The 13,749-nt window shown below is 37.5% G+C and overlaps 1 protein-coding gene and 1 long non-coding RNA gene across 2 annotated transcripts in view; one reads left to right on the top strand and one right to left on the bottom strand.

Moving 5' to 3' along the window:
• Positions 1 to 13,749, top strand: part of LOC117408409 (beta-1,3-galactosyl-O-glycosyl-glycoprotein beta-1,6-N-acetylglucosaminyltransferase-like) — a 54,868-nt gene that overhangs the window by 24,270 nt on the left and 16,849 nt on the right. The window lies entirely within an intron of this gene.
• Positions 2,305 to 13,749, bottom strand: part of LOC131699470 (uncharacterized) — a 23,083-nt gene continuing 11,638 nt past the window's right edge. Inside the window, exon 3 of the long non-coding RNA XR_009308165.1 lies at positions 2,305 to 2,978. This is a non-coding gene — a long non-coding RNA (uncharacterized LOC131699470). The remainder of the gene's footprint in view (positions 2,979 to 13,749) is intronic.

The following is a 13,749-nucleotide window of genomic DNA, read 5'->3' as shown; positions in this document are numbered from 1 at the left end:
CTGTCAGCCTCGTGCAAAAATATTGATCCATCACTGGATGTATCACAGCACTAGCCAGTGCCAGCATTCAACCAGGCCCATTGAAGATATTTTATCTGTGTAACATAATGCTTTAAATAAGGACATTCCTGGTAAGTCCAGCAGCACTGAGCGAACGTACCAGGCATGTCCAATAGCAGTCAAGGGGATGCATTTACCACTGTAATTGGGATGCTTTAGCTCAGGGGTGTCAAACATACGGCCCTCTGAGCAATGTCATCCGTGCATCAGCACATCAACATCTGGAGCAAATGACTGGGCTGAGAATATCTTGAGTTTAAAGTTAAGGTGTGTGTCAGTTAGTTGAGAACGAAATTTAGATTTGTTGATATTCATACAGAGAAAGCTTGCTGCTTCTCAGGACAAACTATTTCAGTGGCTTTTAGCAGCATTTCTTCAAAAACTGTCCATCAGAAAATGGTTTTGAAGAAACAGCTATTTCGTGAGCAATCATATAGCTTGCCTTAACAGCAGAATCACTTATGTTACAAACATTAGTAAACATTGATTGCTGCTTTTTCAATGACTGTGCTAATTATTATAAGTATTTCGCTTCATGTAACTTTCCTGCTTTTCATATTCCTTGCCATGGTTTGGTTCATAGTGTCTTTTAATGTTGTATCATTTCACAACAGCCACATGTTGCTTACAAATTAAGCATGTTGGCTTTCCATTCATGTCCACAATGAAATTAGAAATTCTCCATTTCTCTTGAAACACACGGCACTCTTGGTCCACCTTTCTCTTCTTGGATAAAGACATGATGACACTTGTCAAAACAGAACTTACAAATCAGAACTAAAAGCCTTTTACTGGTATCACTGGTGTCATAACTTGAACCAGCTGACACACTGCTATATCACCCACGTGGTCGCCGATTGACAGCAATCACAGCAACATGACAATTTGTGTTGCTTATGTAAATTAACTCGTTGGAGGCATGTTTGCACACGTGTTCTATGAGGTTAAAAAAAGTTTCTAAAGTAGTAGTGAGTAGTTGTTTCTTGATGTGACTTAGATGCAAAGAAATGCATCCTTTTCTTCAGATATTAGTTTGGTTTAGTCCATTTATGCAGGGAATCATTTTCCCATTACAGAGCAAGCAGATTCCGGAAACAGAAAGAACGCTCAAGCAAAATAGTACAGAGCACACTTTCATATGCAAACTGCACGGAACAAAACTTAAGTTCAAAACAAAACAGAACAGAACAAAATAATATAATGCAATGCTGTAGGTTTGATCCTCCAGGACTCCTCGATCGACAAGTTTCCAATAGTCTGAAAGAGAAAAGTGAGCTGAGCTGAGTGCACCTTGATTAAGTAGCCATTGACCTCAGTCCCCCTCTTTGTGGAGGGTCTCGTGTACATGTTGTAAAGAAAACTGGTTCTGGCTCACACTGCCTAAAATGGTGTTATCTTGGTGTGTTATCTCTTGAGTGCATCGGTTCCTCCAGCAATGTGCGATTGTGTTTATTCCAGCAGTCAGACGGTCGCCGTCAGTGCAATTAAATGCAATCTTGCAATCTCGCATTTACCAGATAATCTCCTTTTAAAACTAACAGAGTGTACAAACCTTTTAAAACTAACAGAGTGTACAAACCTGTAAAAACCTTAAACTGAATTCAAACTTCTTTCCATGTTATCCAACAGAGGTGACCATCTCTAATGGTGATAGTTTATATATTCTGAGGTCGGGAGGTGCTTGGGGGATTTGCACCGGGAGAAGGAAGCTGCAATGATCCAATGATCATGTGTATATTCGAGGCTGGAGTTGGGTGAGCTGCCCAAGGAATGGGGAGTTAGTTTCGGGATAGTAGATCCCACTCAGTATAGCAGACAGGTGTGTAAGCGGGACCTCCATTTGTTAGCCGAGTAGTGCGAGCCTTCTTAACGGTACCTTTAGTTTTTGTACAGTGTTTATTTTGCCTTTTGTACTCTGGGCGTTATGTCCCACGTGAGCTGGTAGCATCACCTGGGGTTCCTGTATGTTCATCTGTACTCTATGTAAATAAACCTGTGGGGCGTTTCAATCCCAACCTTCCAGTCTCGGTCTCCTGTCAGTCACGCAGCGATCATGCATCCACATCATTCAGTCAGTCATGCATTGTAGCGAGTCCCCTGTTACACGACTATATACTTTTCTCAATATCACTCTCCTAAAACGACACCAGTTGTATAGGTTATGACAAACTTCCTAATTACTTCCTCTTAAGTAAAGTTCATAAATCGTGTTTGTATACAAGTGAAAACTTACTAGGAATTTATTTAAAACAATGGAATTTATTAAACATACAGACACGCAATGTGTTCAGAAAATCAATCAAAACAACAATAATAACATTCAAGTGATTAGTCAAAGCAACTTCTATAGAATTAACTGAAATAGATTTGTGGAGTACCACAGGGATCAGTATTATGTCCTCAGCTCTTCCTAATCTAGATTAATGACTTGGATTCTAGTATAGTAAGCAAATTTGTTAAATTTGCTGAACTAGGCAGACACATGGCAAATGACATTTAATACAGAAAAGTGTAAGGTACTGCACGCAGGCAATAAAAATGTCCATTATAAATGGGAGATATGAAAAAGATCTAGGAGTTTATGTTGACTCAGAAATGTTTTCATCTAGACATGTGGGGAAGCTATAAAAAGGTCAACAAAATGCTCGGATATATAGTGAAAAGTGTTGAATTTAAATCAAGGGAAGTAATGTTAAAACTTTACAATGCATTAGTAAGACCTCATCTAGAATATTGTGTTCAGTTCTGGTCACCTCGCAACAAAAAGGATATTGCTGCTGTAGAAAGAGTTCAAAGAAGAGTGACCAGAATAATGGAATCTGTTCAGTCTTGAACAAAGAAGACTACGTGGCGATCTGATTCAGGCATTCAAAATTCTAAAAGGTATTGACAGTGTCGACCCAGGGGACTTTTTCGACCTGAAAAAAGAAACAAGGACCATTAGATTAGATTAGATTAGATAAAGGGGCATTCAGAACAGAAAATAGGAGGCACATTTTTACACAGCGAATTGTGGGAGTCTGAAACCAACTCCCCCTTAATGTTGTTGAAGATGACACCCTGGGATCCTTCAAGAAGCTGCTTGAAGAGATTCTGGGATCAATAAGCTACTAACAACCAAACGAGCAAGATGGGCCGAATGGCCTCCTCTCGTTTGTAACCTTTCTTATATTCTTATGTTCTAAAAACACTCTTTCATAGTTTAATATACACAAAACAAACAAGAAATACACATTTAGTTGCAGTTCTTTAAAGGTAATGCTCCATTACTGAAATATCTGATTCCGTATCTAAGATATTCTCCACTAGAATGTGCCAAAGTAGCTTCTATATTATTAATTATAAGACATTCTCTAAAATGACTTTCACAATGAATACCACAAGTTACCAAAATTACAATAGGATCTCTTTCATAGGCTTCTAAGGGCAAATCTAATTGTTCTGGATGTATTCAGATTATTATTATTATTATTTGTTTATTTAGCAGACGCTTTTATCCAAGGCGACTTACAGAGACTAGGGTGTGTGAACTATGCACCAGCTGCAGAGTCACTTACAATCACATCTCACCCGAAAGACGGAGCACAAGGATGTGAAGTGACTTGCTCAGGGTCACACAGTGAGTCAGTGGCTGAGGTGGGATTTGAACCGGGGACCTCCTGGTTACAAACCCTTTTCTTTAACCACTGGACCACACAGCCTCCTATAAGATTAACAAAATAAGTATGGTACAGTAATAATAGCTTGGAAGCCATTCTTTAAGACAAGGCACAGTGGTACAACTAAACAACTTGGACCTTTGAGAGGCCAGCAAGTTTGGGTGGCTACCAAAAGGTCTTCCTTTGAGGTGTTAAGGTTTACTGCTTATCCCATGCTGTTAAGATTCTGAGTAAATGACCTTGATTAATTGTTGAAAAATCAGTGTCTCCAAATAAGCCAATATGACCAACACTTCCCTCACTAAGATGGCAGCTTCCAAGTGCGATAGATATCACCTTCCAGAGAATCTTGGTAAGGGAGACCCTCCGCTGGCTCAACGCCCCCTACTGTCGGGAGGTCGAATTACAGACCGGACACCGGCAAGGGCCTCCTTGTGCAGAAAGCAGTGTGCCCAAGTAGCACATGGTGCTACAGCTTGTACAACTTGCATTCTTTTCACATCACTAGAGTGCTTACTGGTCATTGTGGTTGCTCCATCAGTGCACACACCGATGCAGTTGCCCCAGTTTATCCCCAGAGAATGCATAAAATCATCCAAAAGTTTAAAGATATCCTCTGCCTTGGTTGTAGGTTAGCTCTTCACAAAACAAGAAGTCTTCAACTTTATTTCAAACATAGCGTACATAAACAATCAAATGAGACATGTTGGCAATGTCAGTAGACTCGTCCAGTCGGATAGTAAAATCATTTCCACTTAGCTGGTCAATACACTGTTAAGCGATACACCATTTTAAAGTAATTGGAAATAGGAGTTTTTTAAAGTTCCTTTGCATTTTCTTCTCCATACATTTCTGTTACTATGTCCAAAACACATGACATAATCAGTTCTTCGGGAATTGTGTGGGGTTCCTTGGCCTTTGCAGTTCACTGAGTCACCCAAGTATGACGAAAGCACAAGTTTATTATCCACTGTAGCATTTTTGATCATCAGCAATTTGCTACTAGATAATTCTCTCGCCTTCCATTCAAAAAAATAACAAGGCTTTTCTTTGTGTTCTCTGTTATGGGTGATCAAGTGCCGCTGTTATTTTGACAGTTTCAGGCACTTGATAGATTGCAGTTGTGAACAAATTGCACACTGTGGATGTGGTGTATCCTCTGTGCCAGGACAGATAAAGCCAAACTAAATGTTGTTGACATATTTTCATGTTTTTGCAGCCCTTGGATTTGATGCAGTAGTCCACAGCTTCTTAGCAGCTGTTTCCACCCTTTCTACAACATTTTGTACATCGTGTGAATCTGTTACTGTTAGATCATTTTGTTGTTGTCAGTCTTCACTAGGTTCTGACTTAGTAGATAGTCGAATAGAAATCTGTGAAATTTTTCACTGTGCGATGCTTTCAGCCAGCCTTTCTCTGGTTAAGGCTACTTCCATAATTTTTTTTTTAAATGCGAATTTAGAAATCTGAAACATAAGCGAAAGGAAAAGCTACAAGTGCCAGAATATGTAGCTATTACTATTTTGCATTAATTAAGATGTCAGCAAGGAGCACTGAATATACAGAAAATAAATACAACTAAACAGAATATTGATGTCCATATAAATATTCCAATTATATTTATGTCTGTATGTGATTAATGAGTAATGTAGTAATACCCGTTCCCTGCCGAGGACCCCTAACTAGCTCGCAGAGGACCCCTACTGGGCCGGGGCCCCCCAGTTGAGAAATGCTGGACTAGATGTTCGATGTTTGTTATTTCCACTGATATATTCAAGGTCTGAAAAGGATGTGGTTACTGTATTTATAATTGCATTTATAAGTACTGATTAGAGGAGAAACCTCAAAATGGAGCGAGGTAACCAGTGGTGTACCACAGGGATCAGTATTAGGTCCTCTGCTATTCCTAATCTACATTAATGATTTAGATTCTGGTATAGTAAGCAAACTTGTTAAATTTGCAGACAACACAAAAATAGGAGGAATGGCAAACACTGTTGCAGCAGCAAAGGTCATTCAAAATGATCTAGACAGCATTCAGAACTGGACAGACACATGGCAAATGACATTTAATACAGAAAAGTGTAAAGTATTGCATGCAGGCAAAAAAAATGTGCATCATAAATATCATATGGGAGATCATGAAATTGAAGAAGGGAACTATGAAAAAGACCTAGGAGTTTATGTTCATCTAGACAATGTGGGGAAGCTATAAAAAGGCCAACAAGATGCTCGGATATATTGTGAGAAGTGTTGAATTTAAATCAAGGGAAGTAATGTTAAAACTTTACAATGCATTAGTAAGACCTCACCTAGAATATTGTGTTCAGTTCTGGTCACCTCGTTACAAAAAGGATATTGCTGCTCTAGAAAGAGTGCAAAGAAGAGCAACCAGAATTATCCCGGGTTTAATAGGCATGTCGTATGCAGACAGGCTAAAAGAATTGAATCTATTCAGTCTTGAACAAAGAAGACTATTTTGATTCAAACATTCAAAATCCTAAAAGGTATAGACAATGTCGACCCAGGGGACTTCTTTGACCTGAAAAAAGAAACAAGGACCAGGGGTCACAAATGGAGATTAGATAAAGGGGCATTCAAAACAGAAAATAGGAGGCACTTTTTTACACAGAGAATTGTGAGGGTCTGGAACCAACTCCTCAGTAATGTTGTTAAAGCTGACACCCTGGGATCCTTCAAGAAGCTGCTTGATGAGATTCTGGGATCAATAAGCTACTAACAACCAAACGAGCAAGATGGGCTGAATGGCCTCCTCTCGTTTGTAAACTTTCTTATGTTCTTATGTTCTTCTAATTGCACTAAGCTGGAAAGGATGCAAGGGAGGGGAGACGCCTCTTTTCCTTTTGTTGTAAATACACAAACAAGGCTTCTGGTTTCATTAGGGACAATGCATATTTGATTACGAGATTTACGAGACTTCACTTGCTTCTGCAGCCTGCTTGTAAATTATATTTGCTTGAATTTTCATTTCATTTGCCTAGTATATTGTCTGTAAAGTAGCTTGCTGTAGATTGTCTGTGATGGAGCTTAGCTGTCCTAGGGCTTAGACTTCAATATTCAAAGAAACACTGCTTGATATGTAGTCTTTATTCTGATAAAAAATACTCATGTTACTTGAAAGGATACATATTAAAACTGGTTTATAATGCAACAAAGTTTATCAACATAAACAAAAGGATGAGCTATTAACAATGATGAGCTGCATTCATATCGTTCCTCTCTTAGTATATTCACATCAGGATAATCTAAATTAGAAAATGATTCAGTACAATTTCAGTTAAGATTTATTCAGAACTTAAAAACACTCAATCAAAAATAAAAACCAAACTTAGAAGAAACTAAATACTTGAGACTTTCCACAAAATCAACTCTTGATAACCAAGTTAGGGCTGGTTTTACATTAACCAGAGCACCATAAAATGGTAGTATTATTTTTGAATAATAATACCTTCTTAAGAACACTAACACTAACGTTTGGTTGTTAGTAGCTTATTGTTCCCAGAATCTCATCAAGCAGCTTCTTGAAGGATCCCAGGGTGTCAGCTTCAACAACATTGCTGGAGAGTTGGTTCCAGACCCTCACAATTCTCTGTGTAAAAAAGTGCCTCCTATCTTCTGTTCTGAATGCCCCTTTATCTAATCTCCATTGTGACCCCTGGTCCTTGTTTCTTTTTACAGGTCAAAAAAGTCCCCTGGGTCGACATTGTCTATACCTTTTAGGATTTTGAATGTTTGAATCAAAATAGTCTTCTTTGTTCAAGACTGAATAGATTCAATTCTTTTAGCCTGTCTGCATACAACATGCCTTTTAAACCCGGGATAATTCTGGTTGCTCTTCTTTGCACTTTCTAGAGCAGCAATATCCTTTTTGTAACGAGGTGACCAGAACTGAACACAATATTCTAGATGAGGTCTTACTAATGCATTGTAAAATTACTTCCCTTGATTTAAATTCAACACTTTTCACAATATATCCGAGCATCTTGTTGGCCTTTTTTATAGCTTTCCCACATTGTCTAGACGAAGACATTTCTGAGTCAACATAAACTCCTCGGTCTTTTTCATAGATTCCTTCTTCAATTTCAGTATCTCCCATATGATATTTATAATGCACATTTTTATTGCCTGCATGCAGTACATTACACTTTTCTCTAGTAATTTGCCATGTGTCTGCCTAGTTCTGAATGCTGTCTAGATTATTTTGAATAACCTTTGCTGCTGCAACAGTGTTTGCCATTCCTCCTTGTCAACTTGACACCCTGCTCACTGGTTGAATAAAGTACTGAATTTATTTGTTATTAAACATGCAAATGCTGACTTTAAGTGCTATACACAGATGTACTTCCTTTTACTCTTAACCTAATATTGTTTGTATTCTTCAGACATATTTGCGCTCTTTAATGCGAAATATTCTATTTACAAGGAAATTAATCCACAAATTCAAAAACACTCAATAATACTGTTTTATTCTACAGTCAAACTCATCAGTAACTAAAGTAGAGAAATGTTTGTCTGTTTGATTCAGTTTGTTTACAGCTTGGCCGATTATGACTTGGTCATTTGTAAGCTCATCCTGTCTCATTTCTTTTTATCACACGTCATCCTCACTGACCACCCCTTTTAGGCAGAAGCTATTTTGTCTTAAACGTGTCTTTGAATACTAATGTACACCAAATATTCATTTACATTTACCATGAATAATAAGTTCTGTTTTTATTTGAAGTGTCCTATTCAATTGATCGTATTATAGTTAATGTAATTTGGCATAGTTAACACTGCGAGAACATTGATAAAAAACACCACCCCCTTTACACCAATTTATCTCCTTCATCTGCAAAAGACAATTTAAGAGCCGTACAAGCAATAAAAACGCAATACACCACTTAGCACTGTACTAGACGAGTATTCAAAGTGCAATTAATTTTTTATCATGCTGCCAGGTAAACAAACCAGTACTAATCATAATGTATATCTTATTTGTGTCATCTTCCTAAAGTAAAAATAAGATAGTATGCCTAGATTTCTTTTTTTACATCGACAGATGCATACACACTGTAACCCATAGCAATACAAATACAGAAATGTGAAAACCTACAGAAACGAATAGTGCAGTCCTTTATGCAAACAGAGACCACAACTAGAATTGAAACCTCATTTGCCATGGAAATTTGTGTAAACATATTTATTGTGAGCTAAATTTAAGTTTAAATGTAAGTTACCTGATCTGGTGCACTCTAAGGTTTCACATGTAAATAATTAAGCTAATATTAAAACTTGGAATGCTTTAAATTGCTATATAGCGAGAGTCATCTTTCCTTCCCTAAAATTCAATTTTGTAAACCATCAACCAACAGTATATGTTTGTTTAGCATGGGTACCAGCTCATATAGGACAGGTGAGGAATAAGAGAGTGGACCTGGAAGCTACAAAGCGCTAGCAAATGAGGAAGTTCAAAAACAGAAATCAGAAATGGTCATTATTATCAGAGAGAGAATGTTTAAGAAATGGCAAATCAATATTTATAGCAGAAGGGGCGAAACATTAATCAGAAGAATCAGAATAGGACATTGTGGACTGAACCTTTGCCTGTTCAGAGTGGGGAGATGTATACCATGTTTCCATGGACCACTTAACTTGAGTATGTGCTCGAGTTGCCCCCCCACCCCCCGTTTCCATGTTTTTAAATTACTCGAGTTGACTCCCAATTCGGGCAGGAGCCCAAATTCTCTGGTCTGACTTCACTCCTCGGGCTGGCCTGAATTCTAAATGTCAATCAAAAACGTTGCAGGGCAGGAACATAACTATACATCCAGGTTTGTGAACGCCATTTTTACTGAAAACATAAATACAAGTATAAGGTTTTTCGTTGTCAGATGCAATAATATATATTAGGGCTGCTCCGATTAATCAACTAAAGAGTTGATTGCAGATTATTTTTTTACAATTTAATTGTGCAGAATTTTATTTTTGTATATAAAATAAAATCAACCAATAGAAGATCTGCATTTTCTCCATGGCAGCCCAATCATAAGTCAGCGGAGGCGGGACATAAACAGTTGAAGATCTTAGTAGGTTTAACCAATGGGAGAGTCAAAGATCTGTCCCTTGTTATGCAGGTATCCAATCATAAGTGAGCAGAGGTGCGACATAAAAATTATGTAAGAAGAGTTGAATTTCACGCGATATTGCTTATTATAGAGACCGTTAATTATAGAATTATAACGGGGCATTGTGACAGGACGGCTGCAGGGGTGATGTCAGACCAGGAATTAAACACAAACAATGCAATTGCGGGGTGAATGAGACGCAATGGCGCTCACCATTTATTAAATAATAATGCACTTTTAAACAAAATACAAAAGAAATGGTGCAATGGCCAAAATAAACAAAACACTAAGAAAAACACACTAATAAGTATCACGCTGGTGCGAACCATCGTGAATATATAGCAATTGTTATTTATTTATTTATTTTTACCGTACTCTCGCTCACAACACACGACTCCCAACTCTCAACTCGCATACAGTGCATCCGTTCCCCTTAAATACACCGTGAACTATAATTACACAATTACCCCGAAGCTCCCATCCGCACATAAACAATAAACAGACACTTACTGTAACACAAAACAAGCATGCATTCCTACAGAGATGAATTAACATACATTCATTCTTGTGTGAACACAATCTCCCAAACATAAACATACCCTGGGGAACGGGTTGTTCCATTCACCCTTTACAATAACAAACAACTAACAACATGCACACACACTATACAACACAGATTACAATAATAACACCCATCAATCACAACAATATATACAATAATTAAGGATACAACTTTGTCACGGAGGTCACAGAAAACTGAAATGAAAATCGTGAATTTGAACAAAAGTCCCTGAAATCTTGGAAATGGATGTAAAAACACATTTGGTTGGGACTTCCGGTCAAACGCTAGATGGAGTAGACACGTGTGACGCTCGCTCCCACAAAATTATAATATAACTTACCAAAGCCATTTTTTTATATATATTTTCACTGTACCGTTTTTGGTAACAGTGGCAAAGTGGTTGCTGATTATGAACAGGTGCAGAGGTGATGCAGTGCAGGAATAAACAGACAGAGATTTGTAATCTGGTATGGAAAAATAGTTGTTTTATTTTTGTTATAATCCAGGTCTGGTGACCAAATAATAAACTCTGGTTATACACAGCGATGCGTAAAACACGGAGAACAGTAACAGGGATTGCAGCCCTAAACAATAAACACAGTATCTCTCCCACAATATACAACCACAGTCTGTCACGTTTTCACTTTTCACGTTCTCTTTTATTATATTATTTGCTCTGCACACACTCTTAACTCAGGGGAGACGTTGAGGAGGACAGAGATGTTTAAAACTCCTAGTGGTGTATGTTCGAGCACTGGACGAGCGGTGTGTCCTTAAAACCTTTTTATTTAATCAAGAAAATCACTCAGACTCATTTATTCAAAGTTTTACGAATCAGAGCAACATCAGTGCTCCTTCGTTTTATTAAAATGCCTTTAATATTGGTTTAGTAGTTTGCGCATACTACCAAAACCCGAAAACATGTAACAATAATTAGCAATCCTAAGTTTATTACAAGCTTCAGCATTTAATATTTCAATAACATAATACAATTATATGTATTCAGTGCAGCCCTCAGGCTGGTTAAGCACAAAGCCTACAAGCACCCACTGCTATGTTTTAGCACATTCAATATAACACCCTCAATACCAAAACATAGTTTCAAAACCTCATAGCAATACAACCAATAAATGTGAGATACAATAATACCATTAATATGCTTACCTCCTATTATAAGGAAGAGTAGCGTGAACAAAAGAGAAGGACTGTTCTTTGGAGATCTGCAAAGGATGGACCACAAAGCTCATATACCAATAAATCAACACTGGCCCATGATCTCACCCACTCATCCTTGCCCCCTCCTTTATCCGAAGAATTCAGGTAAAGCAGAGTTCACAAAATCCTTGCTGTTTTGATTCACTACTTAATATGTGTGTATAAAAAGAAGTGGTGTTTTAAATATATGCAACACCAATATAGGAAAAGTGGTGTTTTTGAATATATGCAACACCAATATAGGAAAAGTGGTGTTTTTGAATATATGCAACACCAACAGTTTATAATATAGCAGTTTATAGTTTATAATGGTTATAATTGATTATATAGACTTGGCTTTCAGAAATATATTCCTTCATGTCATCTCACTCAAATTAGTTTCCTTCTTTCCTTACTGGTGTACATTTAGCCGGTATTATAGGGAACTTTTATTCTATATCCCTTCTAGTATAGAGTTTTTCCTTCAATGAAAAACCCAACTATTTTACTAAGCTGTAAAGTTGTAATGCCTTTCTCTCCTATGGGCCCCAATTGCCTGAACTCAATTGACACTTAGATGACCCTGTATTTTTCAGCTATATTCATACTGGCTAAATCCAGTTCGTTAAAGACATCTCCTCCCTTGCCAAGTTTGGTATTGATGGATGTTTCTATAAGTCTATACCTATATCTCATATGCCTCCTTTTGCCCTTCGACTAGTTATTTTAGGTGTTAAGACCATCCATTCTAACTCCCCACATGTGCAGTCAGGCCTTTGGTACTATAATCCTTCTGATAAGAAAATTCCGGCTTCCTCCCACCAAAAAGGCCTTCCAGCAGTTAATATTAATCTCTCCAAGGGCAGGCTGATAGAGAGTTCAAGAAGACGGTCACATAGTTTATTCTTCTAAAACCTACCTTCTGCTTTTTATTCTTCATTATTTATTCAATCCTTTTGTATGTTCTACTACAACTTTTCTTTATGCTGCATCTTTTAACTTCAAAGTCAAACTAATACATTACTTCTTATAGCATATGGCTGCTAACCTTATTACTGTCTGCTAGCAGCAATATATCAGCAATATTATAATAAGATTTTATTCAATTTTTCTGCTCTCTATTCGCGGTGTATCTTCTAACAATGCTTATTTCTCTTAAGTTAGAGTCTGTTTTTACTCTAGGTTGTTCTTACTCACCTACTTATTTTAAAACTGAATTACAAGCAGAAACCTATTTAAAGCGAGGTCTTTTAATCCTTTACTTAAAAATACCCCCAACTCCTTTTCCCTTTATATTCAAAAAGTTATAATTCTTGAATGCAAGCACACAGTAATTCTTTTCATTGAATTAGGACCCAGTTTTTTAACCATGCTCATCTTGGTAGAAAAGAGCTTCAGGTATACTATCATATTAAGCAAAGTGAATCATATGATCTTATACATAAAAATTGTTCATAGTATCTTATACTAACAGTAATTATCACTACCTATGATTATATGTTACCACAACAATCTATACCATTTAGAACAAGCATGTTAACATGTATTTAGTAATATAGCATTATTCTGTTATTCAGACTAGAAAGTTTCAGTAGAAATTCCAGCACCCTATTCTGGAGCCATGCCCATCTTGATAAGAGATGGTTTACAGCTGCCTGGGTTAGAGTGTCAGGCAGTCCCTGCTCCAGTTAAAGGGTCATACAGAGGGAGCATTCCTACAGCAATGGTTATAAGCTAAAACTATTAAATATTACAAATACAAACTAAAACTACTAAACATTACAAATGAGTATAGTACATGCATTTCATTAATATATTTAAATCATCCAATCCATGTCCAAGGCTTCAGCTCGTTCCCAGCAGGACTCCATTTCTGTTCTGGGTTCTTCCCGAGTGGGCTCAGCGAAGACCACCACAGGCCCGTTTATCCAGCGTTTGGCATCACAGGTGTGGGTCGCCATGGTCTTGACTTTGTACCTACAAGACACTTGTACACGCTTAATAGGGACACCTTCCTCACATTCTAATTTACCTAGATGTGCCCATTTTACTAGGTGGCCGCTCTCACAATCCATACACTCAACTCTTTTTACATCTCTGGGATTTACATTCAAATGAGAGAAAGAAAGCCCCTCGGAATCATCAC

This window comes from Acipenser ruthenus, chromosome 2, assembly GCF_902713425.1.
Source record: "Acipenser ruthenus chromosome 2, fAciRut3.2 maternal haplotype, whole genome shotgun sequence".
NCBI lineage: Eukaryota > Metazoa > Chordata > Actinopteri > Acipenseriformes > Acipenseridae > Acipenser > Acipenser ruthenus.
The sequence above is the reverse complement of the archived record's forward strand: the minus strand, read 5'-3'. Positions and strand labels throughout refer to the sequence as shown.